The following is a 20,333-nucleotide window of genomic DNA, read 5'->3' as shown; positions in this document are numbered from 1 at the left end:
TTTTTTAAAACTGAAAAAGTCAACAAGGATTGGTTCCCCTCACTGTAGAAATTCACTCACCGGGCAGTATATTAGGTACACCTGTTCAACTGCTTATCAACATAAGCGCCAAATCAGCAAATCACATGGCAACAATTTAGTGTATTTACACATGTAGACATGATCAAACCGACCTGCTGAAGTTTGAAACGAGCATCAGAATCAGTAAGAAAGGTGATTAAGAGACTTTGGACATGGCATCGTTGTCTGAGTATTTCAGGAACTGCTGATCTGCTGGGATTTTCCCCACCCAATCTGAAAACAAGAAAATATCCAGTTAGAAGTCAGAGAAGAATGAGCAGACTCCTTCAAGTTTATAGGACGGCAACAGTAATTCTTAATAGCCACTTGTTACACAGGATGCAGAAGGGCATCTCTACACTACAGCAGCAGAGGACCACACCAGTGGCCACTCCTGTCAGCTAACAACAGTTAACTGAGGCTAAAATTCACATAGAAGATGTGAAAAACATTGCCTGGTCTGAGGAGTCTCAATTTCTGCTGCAAAATATGGATGGTAGGATCAAAATTTGACCATTGGTGCACATCATGGATGTGCCTCCGACAAAACTGCAGCAACTATGCGACGCTGTCATGTCAACATGGAGCAAAATCTCTGAGGAATGTTTCCAGGGCCTTGTTGAATCATGAAGAATTAATAAAGATCCAGCCAGGTGCTAGCAATGACAGAGTTAGTGAATACATATAGGAACCAGTTAACAACTGAAAGTTGGCTGTCTAAAAGGACTAGCAGAGAATGGTTTCGATCCATTGACCTCTGGGTTATGGGCCCAGCACGCTTCCGCTGCACTACTCTGCTGGAACTCACAATCCTTGGCTTAGAAGGCCAGTGCCTTTTAAATTAGGCCACTGGGGTTGCACACATGGAGCCCCAACATGCTGCATTTTGTTCAGTGTACAGCTGGTTCATTGTGAATAACAGAATGGAGAAAATGTTTATTCAGCTCCTGAGCTGAGCTCTGAGCTCCACTTTGCTTGGGTGGTTTCGGTTGTCTGTGGAGACTCATGAAACCACACGAGGACCAGAGAGGAACTAAGATCTGGATTACTGACTGTAGTTACATTAAACATTAATTCTGTAATATGCCTATATATACAATATATGCCTAAAATAGAAGGAGCAAGAGTAATCAAGAGACAAAGAATAAGATTTTTTAAGCTTTTTTGTTTCCATCATTTATGAGAAGGCTTCGGTTGCATGCAGGTTAAGAGTCTGTGTTTTCAACAAAAGAGGGAAAGCATTTGCCAGAATTCAATTTCAAGACAATCAGTTATTGTCTGTCTGTGCACAGTGTTCCTTTTTGTTAGTTTTTAAAAACTTTTACACAGTCATAAACAGTGGCCAGTGCATGTAACAGAAAGTCTTGGCTCATATATTCACTGGCAACACCAACAGTCCCAAAATTTTTGGCCGCCATCTCCAGAGGCTAAGTCAGCAGACTGGCCGATGTGTTGCCAGATTGCTGTATGGACTCAACTTACTTTTGTCTTTGTATTTGGAGCAATTTACAGCCTCTGCTTGAAGACGTTGTCCTCCCAAGACTTCATCAGTCATATGACTTCTTTCAGAGTGGGGTGGATTGATGGGTTAGCAAAAACATCTGCTTTTAAATCAAAGCATGAAGTGTTTTTCTTTACTTGGAATAATTTCCAAGCTTTGACCACGTCTTTATTATAATAATGATGATGATAAAGATCTTCACAATCAGTCTTTTTAACCAAAACAACATCTTACTAAGGCCTCAATGACACCAGCCAAGAGACCAGGAGGTGATGAGAAACTTGAAAACATGTGACATGAACCAGAAATGAACAAATTCACTTTCAAAGTAAAAGTTTTACTGCAATCAACACATTTCAAGCGTCCCACTTTTACTTTGAAACAAACTGGTCTCTGTTTACAGTTTGCGTTGCACTTTTTCAAAACGTCGCAGCGATTAGCTGTTCTGCAAGACCCTGACCCAAAATATTTTTTTAGGACCAGGTTCTTCACAAGCAACCCAGTGACGAGCAGCTTTCCTTCATCTGCTCGGGTGGGATTGTTATCAAAGACCAATCAAAGATCCACAGCACTACATTGTCACTGCTTCTAGCAGGACTGACACAGAGGCGTTCAGTCATAATCCCGCAGACAGTAGTGACCACTAAACCTGCAGTTCATCTCTTAGTGAGCAGTGTGTCATTACTATTGCAACAACACATCATCAGTAGGGTAAAACTAACCTGTCTTGTGTCGGTCATTATGGAAAGCTGTGTCTCAGGTGTTAGAGCAGGTCATCTACCAATTGGGAGGCAGATAGATGACCTGGTCTGTGACTCCTCCAGTCCTGTCAAACTATCTTTGGACAGGATACTGAACCCTGAGTTGCCTCAGATGCATCCATCAGAGTGGACTTCAGTATAGATAAATAAATGACTATGACTGTGTGAATTTGGGTTGGAGTAAAAAAAAAAAGTACTTTGAGTCGTCAGCTAGAGTAGAAAAAAGCCCATTTACAGTTTAATTTTTCAACTTTCACAACCACTTGGTGACTATTTGGCAGGTTTTTGTACTTCACAGTGTCTTTCATGCAAACTACCGGTGACAACCTACTAGCAACTGAAGCAGTGAAAGGTGGGTTTTTTGTGCAGTACTGTTCCCTGCATCAACACTAGCATCTGCCAATAACTGCTGATCAACCAGTCACCAAATACACGCTTTCCTTTGTTGCCAACTAGTGTCTCAGCATGTGTTACTGGGATCTAACCCAGAGTATTTCAGACATCCGCCATGAAAACATTCACGTCTAGCTTGAACGAACTCTGTGTTTTGCCATTTAGTGTGGAAAAGGTAGATGTGGATGACGCCGGAGATTTTCTTCCAATCCAGATGCAAACTGCAAGTTAACACCAGATTTAAATGGGGTCTTAGATTACGATACCAAACCTTAATAACCTCATATTAATAATAGCCTTGACCTCATAATTGATGTCAAGACAATTTGATGGATACTCTCAATGCTGAAAAACATTTAGTCTTTATTATGACTCCATAGAAAATCAATTTCTTTTCAATTTTAGCACATTAGTCTTTATAACTCTTTGCTGCTTCTTGACCTGCAGCAGCAGTCTGAAGTGAGAGAAGTGATGTTTCTCTGAAGTGAGTTCAGGTTTGTGGATGTTCAGAGTCAGACAGCTTTTGTCTTTCCTCGCAACCCGCCGTTTCTATTATTTTCCCCTCTTTTAGATATTTTCTACTCCTTCTTTCTCTTTGTTGCGTCTGTATTTCTCTTCCCCTGCCTCTCCTTTGCTCTCTCCTCCAGCACTTGTTCCCACCACCACCCCGCCCATCTCAGTGTGTGATTGATGCTGAGAGGTAGCATTAACACTTCTCATGCTGCTAGTACATGGAAGAAGGAGGAGGTGGCGTAATGTACGCGAACGATTGATTACCCTTACTGCTACCTTACTGATGACTTCTCCAAAGATGGCTCCCTTGGAATCGATAACCAGCTCTCCTTCTTTTCTTTCTTCTCTTTTTAACCCCATCCCCCCAAACTTACTCTGTTCCCGCCTCAATGCTCTAAATCAGAGACAAGGAGCTCATGCAGCAATTATGAAGGAAAGGCACATTTGCATACGGAAAAATAATTAAAACAAACAAAGTGAGGCTGGGACCCCCTGGAGAGAGGAGCAGGGAGAAGGAGGAGGGAGGAGGAAGTGAATAATGTGGGCATGGAGAGAGGTTTAATTGCTCCACACCGAGGTTGTGCCATTTATCTTCAACTCTCTGGCTCTGCCGCTATTTCATTTGTCACCTCGGTACAGATGAGAGTTTACGTAGGTGTTCTCGGGATATCTGTTTCAAGGTAAGCGCGCAGACTCACACACACCCATAGACGCTTTGTGCTATCGCGCTTCTAGGAGACAGGTACGAATGCTCTGCTGTCAGTGTGGAAAGATGACTCAGAGCTCTCCAGAGTTAACTGCATCCTTTTTCACACACACACACACACACACACACACACACACACACACACACACACACACACACACACTTTTTGTTATTGTAGTTTATAGGTCTATAAAGAGCCGTTACATAAAAGAGTCCAGTTTTCAGAGAGATGTTCAGCTCTTTGGCTGTCTGTCTCCCTCAGAAGCAGTCATTATGCTCCTAGAGCTTCCACGCCGGCTACTTAGTTCCTCCTCTCGTTTGTACGGGCGTGCACGAGGACAATGTGTGCTTCTGTGCACGCCAGGTTTTATTTTTTTGTGCAAACGTTATGTGAGTTCCTGTCTTCATCTGGTGCATATGCGTGTGTGTGCGTGTGTGGTGCTTTTGAGCAGACTCCCCGCTGACGCCGCGGGGTACGAGTCGTCACGCACTGAGGGCCGTCCGCTACGTCGTAGCCAGAGTGGCAAAACTCCATTTTCAGCAGAGTGTTTGAAGCCAGAGGATGAAAGTCCCTGCTCTCGCTCCCTCTCACTCACTCACTCTCTCTCTCTCTCTCCTGAAGCCTCTGATGGACAACTCAATGGCCAGCCACTTCTTTAATTAAAGCCTCAGCCTGCTTTTTTTATTTATTTATTTATTTAATTCCTCAGATGAACCATTATTGACCTGATGGGTCTGTGAGCGGATATAGATGATATGAGTGGCGTTGAACAGAGTCTGGTCTTTCAGCGTAGTGTTTACTGTATACTGTAGGTGCTTTAGCCAAGAGGCCTTTAAGGAGGCGTATCTTTGAAGTCTCACAGCCAGGAAATGTTGAAGCAGCATCAACCGCAATGCCAGTCGGCTGCAAATGTCATTTTTGAGCTAATCACTATATTTGTACTTCAAATGGTATCTACTTATTTGAAGCTGCAATACTGTGCAAAAGTCTTGAGCTGCAATATGCACCTGTTCAACTGTTCGTTAACACACATGCCTAATCACTCAATCACATGGCAGCAGTTCAGTGTATTTAGGCATGTAGACATGGTCAAGATGACCTGCTGATGATCAATCTAAGCATCATAATGAGGAAGAAAGATGATTGTTGGTCTGAATGTTTCAGAAACTGCTGGTCTGCTGGGAGTTTCTGTACACAACCATCTCTAGAGTTCAAGGAGGATCATCTGAAAAGAGAATATATGCACTGAGCAGCAGTTCTCTGGCTGAAAATGTCTTGTTGATGTCAGAGGAGAATGGCCAGACTGCTTCAAGTTAACAGGAAGTCAAATAACCACTCAAAACAACCAAGGCGTGCAGGAGAGCATATCTGGTTTCACTATACTGGAAATATGTTTCCTGGACTGAAGAGTCTCAGTTTCTGCTGCAACATTCAGATGGCAGGGTCAGAATTTAACGTGGATAACATGGATCCTACCATCCTACCTCATATCAATGGTTCAGACTGCTAGTGGTGTGTGGGGGGGTTCTTGTCACACTTAGTACCAATTAAGCATCATTTAAACACCAGAGCTTTCCTGAGTATTGTTGCAGACCATGTCCATCCCTTTATAAACGCAGCGTACTTATCTAAGCAGCCATCAGAACACACCATGTCATAAAGCCCAGATGATCTCAAACTGCTTGCTTGAACATGATGCATTAATGACAGAAATCTGGCTGTCTAAAAATGCTAGCAGAGGATGGTTTCAATCCATCCATCCAGCACGCTTCCGCTGTACCATTCCGCTAGTAATCACCCCAGATGGGACTCAAACCCACAATCCCTGGCTTAGGAGGCCAGTGCCTTATCCATTAGGCCACTGAGGCTGCACAAAGGGACTCCAAACATGCTGCATATTGTTTAGTGTACAGCTGATCCATTGTGACCTGCAGCAGAATTGAGAAAATGTCAATTCAGCTCCTGAGCTTTGCTCTGAGCTCCACTTTATTTGGATGTTGTTTCTGTTGTTTGTGGAGACTCATGAAATGACACGAGGACCACAGAGTAACCAAGATCTAGATCACTGTGTCTAGTTACATTATGCATTAAGCCCTTAGAGTCTTTGTAGCATCTTGCTAAATTTATGCGAAGAAGAATTAAGACAGCTGCAAGGCTCAAGCTGCTCCAACCCTTTACTAGCAAGGTGTACCAATAAAAAGTCCAGTAAGTTTAGATTCAGTCTAAAAAACCTTCTAGACATGACCGCACACACAAGCACACGAGAACACAACAATCTAACACAGCCACCAAATCTGCGGTGTGTGATGCTGTCATATCATCAAGGACCAAAATCTCTGAGCAGTGTTTCCAGCACCAGTATTAGCAAGGTGTACCTAACAAAGATAGCGTTTACTGTAGGCACAAAGACCGTGTATTATTGTTTAGTGCTTACATTGCAGTCTTGTGTTTCTGTGCTATATAAATAAAACTAAATTGAACTGAACTGAATTAAAGTGACTGGTTTGGTGAATGTTTTCTGTTTTGGAATGGGAAAAAAAACACAACATGAACACAAAGATCTGGGGTGGAAGTGGGTTGCAAAGTGGTTTGCAGATGTAGGACCAGCTGGAGGCTGGCTAAAGCAGCTTGTTATCAGACAGGGTGTGTAGTAAATTCTCAGCTGAGCCAGGGTGAGCTGATGCCAGCTGGCATTCAGATCAGCTGTTACCAGCTCAGGTTCATGGATTGCAGATTTTAGCTACTACCTGAAATAACTGCGCTTGTTTTGTTACTTTTATTTCTGCCCGGTAACTGTTTTCATTTGTTTATTTGTTTTTGTGAGGTCACGTGACTTGTTTTTACACCATGGTTCAGTTGTAATTGGCTGACATGTAGCTAAGGTGTCAGGTCCCGGGCACCTGTCTCAGTTGTTCTCAAAGGCTTTGAAAACAGCATCTAGAAATACAGCAGAAAAATGCATAGATACCTGATAACACTTAAACATAAACATATACCATCAAATAAAACCACGCTTCGTTTTTTCCGTCGCACACTGAAGCTACACCTCTTGGTTTCTCAGCTCAACAACAGAATTAGCTGATTTAACCAAAGCCGGCATTAAACGCTACACGGCGAGAGTGAGCTTGCATGTTTTTTTCTTTCTTTTTCTTTTCCAGATATTTGTAGTCTGCATTAACATTCAGCCAAAGCAGCCTAGTTCACCCTCTGCAAGGAACTCAACATCATCCGAGCTGGCTGTAGCTGCGGGCGAAAACAACAAGGCTTTAAACGCACGCTGTCGAAGAAGAAACACTTTCAGTCTCTCAGAGCTCATTCTAATCGTGTGCTTCCTGTTTTTGTTGCTTTTTTTGTGCGTGTGTGTGTGTGTGTGTGTAAATCCCTTGCTGTTTGTGTGCTGTGCTACACTGCTGGGTGCTCTCTGTGTCTGCACGTTGGATATCAGGCACCCAGGGATCCTTAGAAGCAAGCATTACCAGTTAATGCACCTCTGAAGAGAGCATCTGCACTTAAGACAATTGTAGCACAGATGGGTGTGTGAGTGTGTGTGTGTGTGTGTGAAAGACAAAGAGAAAAGAGAGGATGATGGGAAATAAAGGGAGAGAGAGCTTCCTGGGTCTTTGCGTAAAATACGATCTGCGTTTCATTCCCCTCTCAATCCAAATCCGTTTTCCTCACCTCTCTTCTGGGTTCAAAACATTTGAGGTTTATTTTCAGGACCTTGCAGTCTTACCTTTTTTAACAACAAAGACAGCAGCAAACACACACACACACACACACACACACACTTCCTGGCTATCTAATTTTTGTAGAACTGGCTGTGTCTTCAAGGCAGGCTCACATTTGTACCATCAGTCCCACCGATTCGCTCCAGAAGCCCGAAGTAGAAAAACCACTTTGATGGCGCAGGTGTTAAAAAGGGTGCTTTTGAAAAGCTTCTGGTCTGGAGAAATCTGAAGAGATGATCTGAAAACACACACTGTTTATCAAAGATCAACACAGAAGGTCACAGTTCTGGCACTGATGAACCAAGGATGCTCATGCTGTAGTTACCTGTTAGTTTGTTAATTATCTTTATTGGGTTCATTTATATCACAAGAACCTTCTCCTTAAAGAGCAGCCTGCATCTCATCATCTGTTTTCCTTTAAATTTGACCATTTTTTAGGCAGTGAACATTATCCTGTACGATATGGTCTTTACCTAACTTGTGCATGAGGCGGCTGTCGTTGGGATGTGACTCTATACAAGTAAAACTGAACCAGAGGTTGTTCGCAGGTTCTTTCCTCGATAGTGGCTGAAGAAGGATTCATTTTGTCTTGCACCTTTTCAGCTGACACTGCGATTTACAGACCTCCAGTACGACTTTCAGGTGAGTTATATCACCTGTAAGGCGTCTTCCAGAATTACTAAAGGCAAACATCACACTCGCTACTTTCTGCTTTTGAAAAGTTTGCCTCGCTCAGAGCGTGCGTGTGTTAGCAGCGCCTTTTCAGCTCCAGGGGACAGCAGGATGGACGCTAACAGATTGGACCCCCCATATGGCATGTGGTCCCATCCGGCGATAAATAAACTGGCTACTCTGACCTCTGTCTGCACTAAGCTCACAGTGAGCATGTGCTGCTGTTGGACGGTAGGAGCTCAGCAGGAGGGGAGGTCGTTCCTCCTCCTTCCTCTCTCGGTCCCCTCCTCTCCTCCCCGCTTACTCTCTTTCAGTCCTACTTCTTCAGCGCTGGAGTCAGCGGTCCATCTCACGCCGCAGATTGCCTCTGACAGCCGCGCTATTTCAAGTCGGCGGTTTGAGCTAAATTGGAGTGAGCAATACCACCTGTGCCTGCTGGAGGGCCGCTGTGGTTCGAGCTGTTGCTCTGCAGAGAGGAACTGGGAGGAAGGCGAGGTGTGGTGGGGTAGGAAGGAGAGAGCAAGAAGGGGGGTAAAAAAAAAAAAAGCTGCTACCTGCAACCATCAAAGCCTCTGTTTCACATGCAATCTGCCCAGCTGGCTCCCCTGTGAGGAGGGGTTAGCTCCAAGCAGAGCTGGATGTTTGCTGCTCTCGCTCTCTTTTTCTCACTCAAACATCCTCTTTTTTTTCTTCTATCTTCCCAGATCTCACTTTCTAGTCCTCACCTCTCTCTCTCTCTCTTCTGCAGGTGTAGATAATCCCATCTCTACTCTCTCTCTTTATCCTCCCAGACTTTTTTCCACCTCTTCTTCACACCTTGCTCTTTTGATTTACCCTCTTCTCTTTCACATTTTCCTTCCCGTTCTTTTCCTTTTCTTCTTAAAGAAACATTTATAATGTGGAAGACAAAAACAAATGGATTAAAAACTAAATACACCCCTGATTCAGTAGTTTGTAGAGCCACCTTTAACAACAATAAGTTGAAGTAATCATTCTCTGTATGACGTTATCACTGTCTCACATCATTGTGGAGGAATTTTGGCCCACTCCTCTTTACAGCGTTGCTGCAGTTCATTAAAAATTTAAGGTTCTTAAGGTCCAACCACATAATCACTGCAGGACCTTGTTTCGTTTCTTTTTCAGCCATTCTGTTGTACGTTTCTGCTCTGTTTGGGATCATTGTCCTGTTATATCACCCAGTTTGGTCCAAGTTGTAGCTGTCAGAGAGATGTCTTCACATTTTGTTAGAATACTTTGGTATAGAGAAGACTTCATGACTGCAGGCTGTCCACATCGTGTGGCTCCAGAATAAGTTCGAATCATGACCCCTCCACCACCGTGTCTACAGCTGGTATGAGGTGTTTGTGCTGATATTCTGGGTGTGGTTTTGTGCTTTATGGTCAAACATCACCACTTTGGTCTCATCTGGCCAAAGGACAGATGAGCAAAATACAGATTCAAATTCTTTGAGCATTGGACACTCTGACCTTGAGGTAAAGTTCCTAGGATGTCCAGTCCTGGGAAGATTGTGCCATTGCTTCAACAAACACCTGAATGCTGCACACCAGGAAACTGCTAAAGCTTCTGCTGATGATCAGTTAATGTAGTGCAGTCGACTAGCCAGCTGGCTACTACTTGCCCTCTTAATACAAGCCAATGTGAAAGCAAGGATAAGGGTGTACTCACAGGACTGAGTAGGGTCATGGATGGATTATTCTGTCATGCTGATCTCTGTTAAAAGACTCACAATATTTCATTTCATTATCAGGTCCCAGTACCATCCCCATGAAACCTTTGCAAGCAGTAAGTAATTATATGTGCGATGTACTGAAAATGTTGTGTTTTTGCTCTTAAATAGATGCACTTTTCATTTAAAATATCAGGTCAAACTTTTCTCAGCAAATGAGAAAGAGGAAGCGCAGATTGTCACATCCACTTTAAAGTTTTTACAGCGCAGCATGAAACAATGCAGAATGCACGTACTGCACAATGTTGCACACGTTGATCTTTTGTGGTTTGGGGTAAGAGAAGAAAACCCTGTTACACCCAATCTTTCATACACATTACTGCAGTTATGAAACGAGAAGACTCCAACTACCCTGGAACTGGCTCCTGTTCTTGCAGCGTGAGGTTAAAAGGGAAAGATTAAAGAATATTGCCGCCCTTTTGTGTTTTTCTTTTGTTATGTGAGGGGAAAGAGTCATCATAAAACCCTCATTATATCTTAAAGAACCAATTATGTGATTTTCATATAGTGTTCGATTTATCTTAAGATTGTGAAACTCTTTCAAAAACATCCTTTAAAAGACAAACTCTTACTTGGAAAGTCGTGAATTATGACAGAGAAATCTTCACAGATCCCATGTGGGGAGACACTGAAGGTTAGAAACCTGGTCAAAATATACCAAAAACATTCCTGCTCACCTTAAATCTATAGTAGTTACAAACACACACAAGCCTTTTATAAGCTAGCAAGAGTTTAATTCAATATAGAGAAACATTCACAATTACTTTTCAGTATCTTTTGTCATGTTTTTTAGTTTGTTCACAGAAACAAAACAGCAGCAAAAATCTGGTGCTTCTAGCCAAGCTGTAATTTAAGTAATAAAAGACTCACATTGTGATGAAAATGGTTTTATTTTCATACAACGTTACATTTCCGCACATTCGTATTGACGTTCTGATTTGTCAGCGATCCAAAGCCCGGTAGGCATTTACAGAAGTGCTGCACAGTTTTAAAGTTGAATCAGTAATCATTACAAATTCATCCATGAACAAAATGTACAAACCCACGCAAAATTTATTTTAAATTCAACATCCCAGAGTTTGCAGAGTTATAAAACCCCCTGTGTCGGAGCAAATTTTAAAACCAACCCAAACTAAATTTTTACACTAAATTTAGTTTGGCTTACGACATAAAAGATAAAAACTCCAGGCTTCACCGCACTGATCTGCAAGTATTGTTGCAAAAAACTGCACTCCAATCGATACCTCTGGTATACCACTGAAGAACTCTGGAACCTTCAGTTCCAGAAATTTTCTGTAACACCGATGAAACTCGCAAAATTATGAAATAAATTCCATTGAATGTCTGATACACACTCACCGTATGCTTACGGACATCGATCAGCCAGTAGGTGAAAAGTTGCAAAAATTCATGAAGGCACATAAAAAGATAATACAGTGATAGAAAGAAGAAATTAATCATACTGTAATACACGAAAACTCCTACTGTCTGTCTACTCCTGAAACGTCAGGATTTCAGCAAACAAACCTGGCGCATAGGGACAGTTTAGACCCCTTAAAGATGCATGGCTCAGTCACACAGGTGAAAGTTGGACTGCAACCTCCTTGAGAATTGCTTTCAGTTATTGATTGCAAGAAGTTCCAACAAATAACCAGTCTGCCTCACAAGGTGACTGAGACAGGTTGCCTCCCACCAGGCAACCTGTCTCCAAACAGTCGCGTTTGACTCAAACTCACTGCAATCACTCTCAGAATGATTGCCAACAGGTTGCAATCAATTTGGGTCAATCTGCACTGATGACTGCAATTCGTCTGCGACGTGGCACTGGTTGTATTCTGGTTATAGTCTAATTTAAAATCAATGTCATTTTACTGTAAAACCTCTGTCCTGCAACAACTGCATCACCGTTTGTGGAAGAATTTCTGAATTCATGTTTTTGATCTACGTATTTCAAACTGGACCCTGGTTCAAAATAATGAAAATGAATGTCTATATATGCAGACAGCATTGCACATGGTTGCAATAATTTTGGTTTCCACATACTATTTCCCTAGTGTGGTTTAGCAACTAGTTAGCAGTGGGCTAAAATGACCCATTTTTATCATAAAAACATGTGCCAAGTATATCAGGTTGCCATAATGTAACAGGCCACAGTGTTTGTGTGCTATTTAGGAGCAGCTCAACTAGAAAATAGAACACAAATAAATTCACAAATAAATGCATAGATTTAAGCGTGAATCAGTGGCAATGGCATTTTTATTTATATAATGTATTTCATTATATGTCAACTCAATGTGCTTAACAAACAAACCTGTGTAGGTTTACAATGCCTCAAGGCAGCAAAAAAAAACAGCAACACCTGTTAAGTGTAATTAATTAATAAAGAATAATATATGTATTTTTAAAGCAAATAAGGAGAGAATTACAGGATAATTCAACATTTAATAAAAACTAAATAAATGCAGTAAATTTAGAAGAAAAATAAAACAGAAAACTCTATTAGTTTAACCAATACACAGCATAAAAAGTTGCACATCATTTGTTTATTAATTTATTTATGTTTAAATAATTATTTTTAATTATCTTGTTATGTCTTTATTCTGGCAGTTTCAGCCATATAGTATCCATATAGTCCCGATCATTTTACAAACATAAACCACTTCTGGTTTTTTTGTATTGCTTATTAAGAAATTTGCTTAATCCTGATTGGTGCTCAGAAGCATATGACATCACCATTTCCCAACTGGGCCCTGCTCACTTCCGCCCTGTCATCATTGGAGGGAAATCTAAACATAACAATCCTTAAAATGACATATATGGTATATAATAAATTTTGTTGCTGCTGCAAGTTCTAACATGAATCAGCACGGTCACGAGTGAGAAGCCAAAATGTCCCTTAGATAGAAATAGCACATGTCTGTGCTGCTTTAGTCCGCCAGACGGGCTGATGAGCACACACTAGGAGGAAGGAAGGGAAGGGGGGGGTAGACTGTCTGAGTTTAGGCTCCATCCTCCTCCTCCTCCTCCTCATCCTGGGCAGGATACAGTAGGCATCATTTAGTGGAGAGAGCGGTGGAAACAGTGTGGGGTTAGCCACGAGGTCGCCACACTTACTGCACGGCCGAGCTCATTTCCACTGCTGTCCACAGCTCAGGCTTCCCCTCAGAGAGGCAGAGAGAGAGAGAGAGAGAGAGAGAGGGAAAGGGAAGGAGGGGGGAGAAGAGCAGCCAGTGAAATGGCTCATTCACTTTCTGATCACAGCCTGACACACTCAAACTGACGCGCACACACAGCCAGTCAAACGCACACAGACATCGCAGCCTGTCTTCATTGTGCGGTTATTTGCTATTTTCGTCCCTCACTTCCCCAGTGTCAGGAAATATTTCCTCAGCCCTGACAGTTCACTTTGTGATTGCCATCTCATACCAGACTCGCCAGATTTCATCAAAATAAGCTTCTTTGTTCATGCATCACGTTATTTTTTTTCTTCAAATTTTCTTTTTGGTAATTTCTGCAGACAAAAGTAGAATAAACCAGAGTGCACACGCTCAGTCGCAGCACGCTAATCCCTTTCTCAAACTAATCTGATAAGTGCAGCTAATGATATTTCACTGAGTCAAAGAGGATATAGCTGTCATACACTGGAAGCCCGCTTGCATCCTTTCCTTGCATTCCCCCCTTACACACTCACACACTCACACAGATTTATGTGCAGGCATCCCCGAAGGCACGGCGGTGCTGAACCAATCCGCTGTTGTTGACTTGTACCTCTGCCAACTCTCGCTATGAAGACATCTGATCAGCCAAACGGTCGAATACCTGAGCTACACTCCCGTGCTAACGCCACACGCAGCACTGAGCGCGAGTCCGTTTGCCGTCTGCTCAGAGTAGAAGCTGCAAAACTGCAGCGGCCAAATTTGGTGTCAGTGTGTATTGTGTATCCAGGCCCTGATTTCACAGTGCAGGGAGAAGTTACAGGTTCACGAAATTTCACAGAAAAACAGAAAAAAAACACCTGTTCAGCATGAGAACGCATGCTGGGATTGTTAGAAAAATCAAGCTTCTCTACAAAAGATGTGACAAAATATTCAAGCTACCCGAGAGATGTTTAAAAAAAGAAACTTTTTGAATAGATAAGAGCTGCAAACCATGTTCTGCTGCTACCAGATGAAACCCAAACTCAGTTTTGACAGCCCTGTGAAGGGATTTCAACTTTACTTTTTCCTTTTTTTTAATTTGGCAGGAAAAATGCACATTAATGGACACCAGTATACCAAAAATATGAAATGCAAACATGCCAGATTATAGCAGAACCGCTAATTTACATGTGTAGTCCCGTATTACTGCCTTCATGCTAACGTGTCATATCTCCAGGTGGCCCTCAGGACATTTCCTGGTATTTAAGTAAGTGAATTTTATTTATATAGCACATCTAAAACCAAAGCGCTTTACAACAGAAAAAAAGGTATGTTTTCATCTTGAAGGCAGTCACAGCTGATGCTTGTCTGAGGTCAGTTTTGATCGCCTGATGGTGAAGATTGATTAGGAAGCAGCATATCCACCACATAAGCAGGCTGTAAGTACAAAGAGTGACACTTTATAGCAGATTCCCTAATGCAAAGGAAATCCAGTGCAAGCTCTGACTACTTGTAAACGAGCAGGAGATGATTGACTGACTCCAGTATGCAGTGCGGTAACAGTAGTCCAGTCTACGCGTAACATAAGCATGCATAACCCTTTCCACAAAAATTTGTATTTTTAATATCAGGCCAATCTAAAATCTAAAAGTACGGTTATTCTGAACCCAAACGAGGGTTTCTTATCACGAGCACCATCTACTGTTAACCCAGTATTTGCTCTGTTTTGACACAGTTAAGCTTTACACTTTTAAAGCTTAGATTTTAATGCTTACAGTTACTGAGTGCTTTTATCCCAAAATGAATGTGGCAAATGTAATCATGAATACACAGACAGTAAACCTTTGCATGTATTCATCTTAAACTTTACTGCTGTTTATTAGACATGTAAACATATGATCAACTAAAGTGCATTTCTCCTGTTTTTCCTTGTGTGAGAAAAACTGTTTGCAGTTAGTACAAGTACTTAAATCTATATATGTACTAACAAACAGAGTCAGAGTATCAGTAGTAGTAGTATTCCTAGTTTCCTAATTTTCTTAGATTGTGTCCTTTTTTTCATGTTGCTAGGCTCCACTCTGATAACTAAAAATCACTCTCACTCTGATTGTAAACTTGTCTCCGATACAGTTTCCCTCCACGGCCTCAGTGTCTCATCCAGGGATCGATACTACCACACACCACAGCCCTTTACTCACACTCCAGCCTGGCAGTAAGGGATTGCAGGAAGCCCGCGGGTCAATGGCCGGGTCCCAGTCGGTTGATGGCCGTTCGTTAAAGAGCGGTCGACACGGCGGAGTTGGGTGTTAACGGTGTCAGGCCTGATACTCCCGCCGGGCCGCTTTCTCCTAATGACCGCCCAATCAATAGCCGTCTGCCCTCAGTACTGACCAATCACATTGACATCTCTTGCTGACACATTGAGCCAGTGGGGAAGAGGAAGTTGCAGCTGTGCTGCAGGTCCACCACTTCTGTGAGTGTACTGGAGGACATGTTAGTACCATAGTCACTGTCCCAAACCTTTTTATCTGTCAGCAGGAATCAAGAACAGCTTTATTAACAACACCTCTCAGCTAACTTGAAACTGGATCAGGACTACTTTTAGCTCACTCAGTTACATATCAGTTATGTTAGCATGGTAGTAGCTCAACCACTGCATTACTATTTCATCCACTGATCTACTGCTTTTAATTAATACTATATTTAAAAACTACTCATTACTTTTAGTAACCACTTTTATTAATTATTTGATACATTTAGCTAAAGCTAAAGTTAGTTATTTCGGCATTTTGACTGATAATTTTGGCAAAATTGCTAGTTTAGCTAGCTTTTTCAACTGTTTACACATTATGATTACCTAATACTTGTCTTTATCCACACCATTTTTAAGTGTTTAAATTGCAGTTTTATCTGTTGCAAGTTTATCTGTTGAGATTTTTCAGTCACATGACAATAACTTGTCAGTCATTTCAGATGTGCAACACTATTAAGTTAGTGAGAGCACTCAGTGGCTATCTGACAGCCACCGGTCGCAAGGGAAGAAAATTTCCTGACTTGGTGGCAAAAACTTCCTCGTGATCCTTTTGATCATGACAGCAGATTGCCGTAGTTGCCTCTGCTTTACATGAAAGATGCTGATTTGCAAATTTTTCTGCATGCTCTCACAATTTATTCTATGAGCGGTAGTAAAATTTACCAAAGCGTGTCTTGAACAGAGAATGTTGTCCTCAAAGTTCGCTTTTACCACTCTGTAGGTAGCAGGTGTTTGCAGATAAATCAGTGTCTTCTATGCAAACTACAGGCGACAATCTGAATACTACCAAAACAACTACAAGGAGATTTACTTTACTTTGACAGAGTTCATCTCTAACAATGAGTAGACATTTTTCCCTTATGACCTAGATAACTTTTGAGCAATATGAAAGCCCAAGAGTTTTAGCTATTTGCTAACTTTTTTTTTTTTTAATTTTAGTTAGTTAGTTTATCAGTTAATCGTTTATTTTTAGCTAGTGGTTGAATTTTCCTAACTGTAGTTTGACCTACAATAGTTTACAATAGCTTATCCATACCTTCAGCTGCTAATTTTTCTTCATAACCTTAGGCAACTGTTTCAACAGCAGAATTTGATTTATCCATATAATTTCCAACTATGTATTCAATAGCAATTTTACTGCAAGTCCTAGCTTACTTTTACCTAATAATTTCTAACCTTTTCCTCTTAACTTTAGCTACCTTTTTTACAAACTGCTAAATTAGCATATCCGTACAGTTAGATAACAGTTTCCAGCTGTTTATCTGTACCTTAATCTAATCATTTCCAGGTTTCTATTAATAATTTTATCCCACTATTTCAGTCGTTTATCTAATATGTGAAACTAATCATTTCATTTGTTTGTTCATACAATTTCCAACTGTTTATTCACGCCTTAAGCTAGCAATTTCAGCTGCAAGTCAAAACTTAGTTTGATCAAATAGCTTTTAGGGGTTGTTTATTGTGTATTATTGGCAACAGCTAATTTTGCATATTTATACTGTTAGAGAATCATTTTCAGCTGTTTACTGTTACCTATTAATTACTAATTTCTGAGCTTTTATACATTATTGTTAGCCATTCAATTCAGCTGTTGAACTACATTTTAGCTGTTTGTATTTACTGTCATTTCATTTTGAACATTTCACAATACTGTTAGCTAATAATAATTAATTTAAACAAGTTACCTTTACCTATACTATTAATTCAAATACCACAAATATTTCATATTTTTTCTTTCAGTTTTTGTGTTTTTTCTGCTCAAAGCAAACATAAATATTTATTTTTTTCTTTATGTAATTATGTTTTTATTTATTTGTTCCTTTATTCAGATTAGACAGCTAATCCTTCCACATGGAAACTGCAGAAGTACCCTACCACCAGTAGTTTTACCCAGTTTGGGAATCACTGGGTTATGTGATGCATTTAGACTTTTATATGAATTAACTTTTAACAGGCTACATTTAGAGTGCATATGTTGAAGAGACTTAATTTGTTTCAATTGTAATCGTTTGTGTCAGACTGTAGTGATTACTAATGGCACTTAGCCTCTTCTATTTGCAGAAACAGACTTCATAATACTGCATTGGGCTTTTTTTCTCTCTTTTTTTCTCTTTTTTTGCTTCTGTGACAAATTCACCTGTGTCTCTGCTGGTGAACTTGTTTCTTTTTCCCTCTTTTCTCTTTTGGGGCGAGATATTTTTATCAGCTCCATGGGGTTTCTTTTTGTATTTCTACCTCTGTCTCTCTCTCTCTATGCTCTTGTCAGCTTTTTGGCATTTTTTTTTATTTGCAAATAAACCAAAACCAAAAATATTTATATCTAAATAAAACCAGGAGGTGTTTGAACGTAGCTGGCATTGTTCCCTGTGACACCTCAAATCACCAGCCCTTTCCTCAAATCCATCCATCTATCCGTCACTGTGTGCAGCATCACGGTTTTGTATGTTTGTTTAGAGTGAAGGGGCAGGAAATGGACGAGTTGTGGAGATGAAAGGGGATTCAGGCCACGTGGCAGCGCCTACACTGGAGCCTCAGTCCTCTGTGTCTGTCGCTGAGTCCCTCTGTCTGTCCATCTGTCCCTGCGCCCTCAAAGAGACGTTTATCCCACCACAAGGGTCATTCAGAACACACACACACACACATATATATACAGAGAAGAAAGAAAGAAAGAAGCACACCCTCTTCTGACTGGACAAATGGACACTCGGTGATGAGTGAGGCTCTTCAGGGCGCTTTAATCGCCCTGTCCAATGAAAGTAAAGAGCTTTGTTTTTAACCTAAAAGCTGACTAATGCATAAGATACTTGGAGGACAAAACAGGCAGAGAGCACACCTTCTGTTGATCTGTTTTTATTGCACAGCTTAAAGCAAAGAGACATTGCAAATACAGATTTTTGTGAGCTAAGAAAATAAGCATTTTTCCAGTGTTTCTTTTTTTTTTCTTTAATGGTTAATAACCCACATTTGAAGACACATGTTTTCACTGTGACGACATTGTTATACATCAAATTGCTTTGTAGCACTTTCTGCAATCAAGATAGCTATCACTTTATCCGGCTCTGCTCCACAGCTTTGAAATGCTGCACAGACACAGCGAACAAATCAGCAATAAAATCGATTGTTTTTTCAATGGAGTTTGGAATTAAAACACTGCATGAAGAACAGGCACAAAAATCCCTTCGTGTACAGTGAAAAGTGCATTATCTGACATTACAGCACGGCTGCACAGCTTACAATACTCTGCTACTTGAGCTCATTCATAAAAGAAAAGAAGAAAAAAAAAGCAGGAAAAAAACGATTCATATCAACACATTATGAGCGTTTCTGTCTTACTGTGAGCGCCGAACATCACATTCAACTTGACATGATGTTGAATAAATGGGAATCGTGTACATGATGTAGAAAATTTCCGGTTACATAAACTGATAAGTCCCACCTCAGCTCTACCGAAATGAAACGGTATATCTGAGAGGAGCTGGCGATGGAGTATTTTCAGTAGATGTGACAATGTGACATCATGCTGAGGGGAAATGAGCAGGAGCAGAGATATATTCCCCCCCAAAAAATAAAAAATCTACCGGCTCTATCCCTGAGCTTTACTGACAAAAATGTCTTTAGGTGGTGAGGATTATGGATTAATCTATAATAACTAGTGAAGGGAAAGAGAAAGGAAGGAGAAAAAAAAAACAGTCTTTGGAGCCTCGAGTCTGAGATACTAGCACGAGAAATACTGCCTCATCATCTAATGTTCCTGCTAATATTCCCAAATTATATCGTTTAGACCTGTATCAGCGCTCCAGAATTAATCATCATTTCTTTGACACTGCCCATCCCCAGAGTTCATTAAATAAACTATTTCCCCTCCTCTAATTTCTACAAGTTGTGAAGTCATTTTTTTTTCTTTTCGGTCCCCTTCGCCCCCGCCCCCAACCCCTCCATTTCTTCATAATCTGTTTATCCGCAAGTGTCGCATTACATTTGCAAAGCAGCTGGGGGGACCACTGCCATCTTGTATGGAGGGGCTTCAGCGTGATTACCCGGCCTCGTATTTGGCGCGCACTCAGACTTGTCAAATCCTTTGATCTGAACTGTCTTCATAATCACTTCAAAAAGTCTTCCTGAGAGCGTGAGGGCTTTACAAATGGGCTTCCCACTTTCACAGGGCTACACTCGTACTCCCTCTCAGTCTCTCTGGTTGGGTGTGTGTGCTTCCTGTGCATGTCTGCTTTAGCCTCTGCTTTTCTATTAGTGGGCTAGAAAAGCGTTGTGTGCTTCTGTGTTCATTCTTCTCCACCTTTATCGTGGAAAAAAGACAACTAAGCATCTTCTCCAACCTGCGCGTCACACCTATTCATTTGGAGGTTTGATTTCAGCATTATGTCTAAAGTGGGACGAGTGCTAGGTCAGGTGCATCCAAAACTAGGGCACAGACTTCTTAAACAGTCTATTAGTACAGTTAACTGGGAATTGAGACATTATTTGTCGTAATGTTACTCTAAAATGTTTTCATGGTCAAAAAACCTGCTGGGTGACTCCTAGTGGCTCATTCTGCTCCCACCCTGTCAGTCAAAGTGGCCACAC

Source organism: Pelmatolapia mariae, linkage group LG23, assembly GCF_036321145.2.
Source record: "Pelmatolapia mariae isolate MD_Pm_ZW linkage group LG23, Pm_UMD_F_2, whole genome shotgun sequence".
NCBI classification, from domain to species: domain Eukaryota; kingdom Metazoa; phylum Chordata; class Actinopteri; order Cichliformes; family Cichlidae; genus Pelmatolapia; species Pelmatolapia mariae.
Note: the sequence above shows the minus strand (reverse complement) of the source record.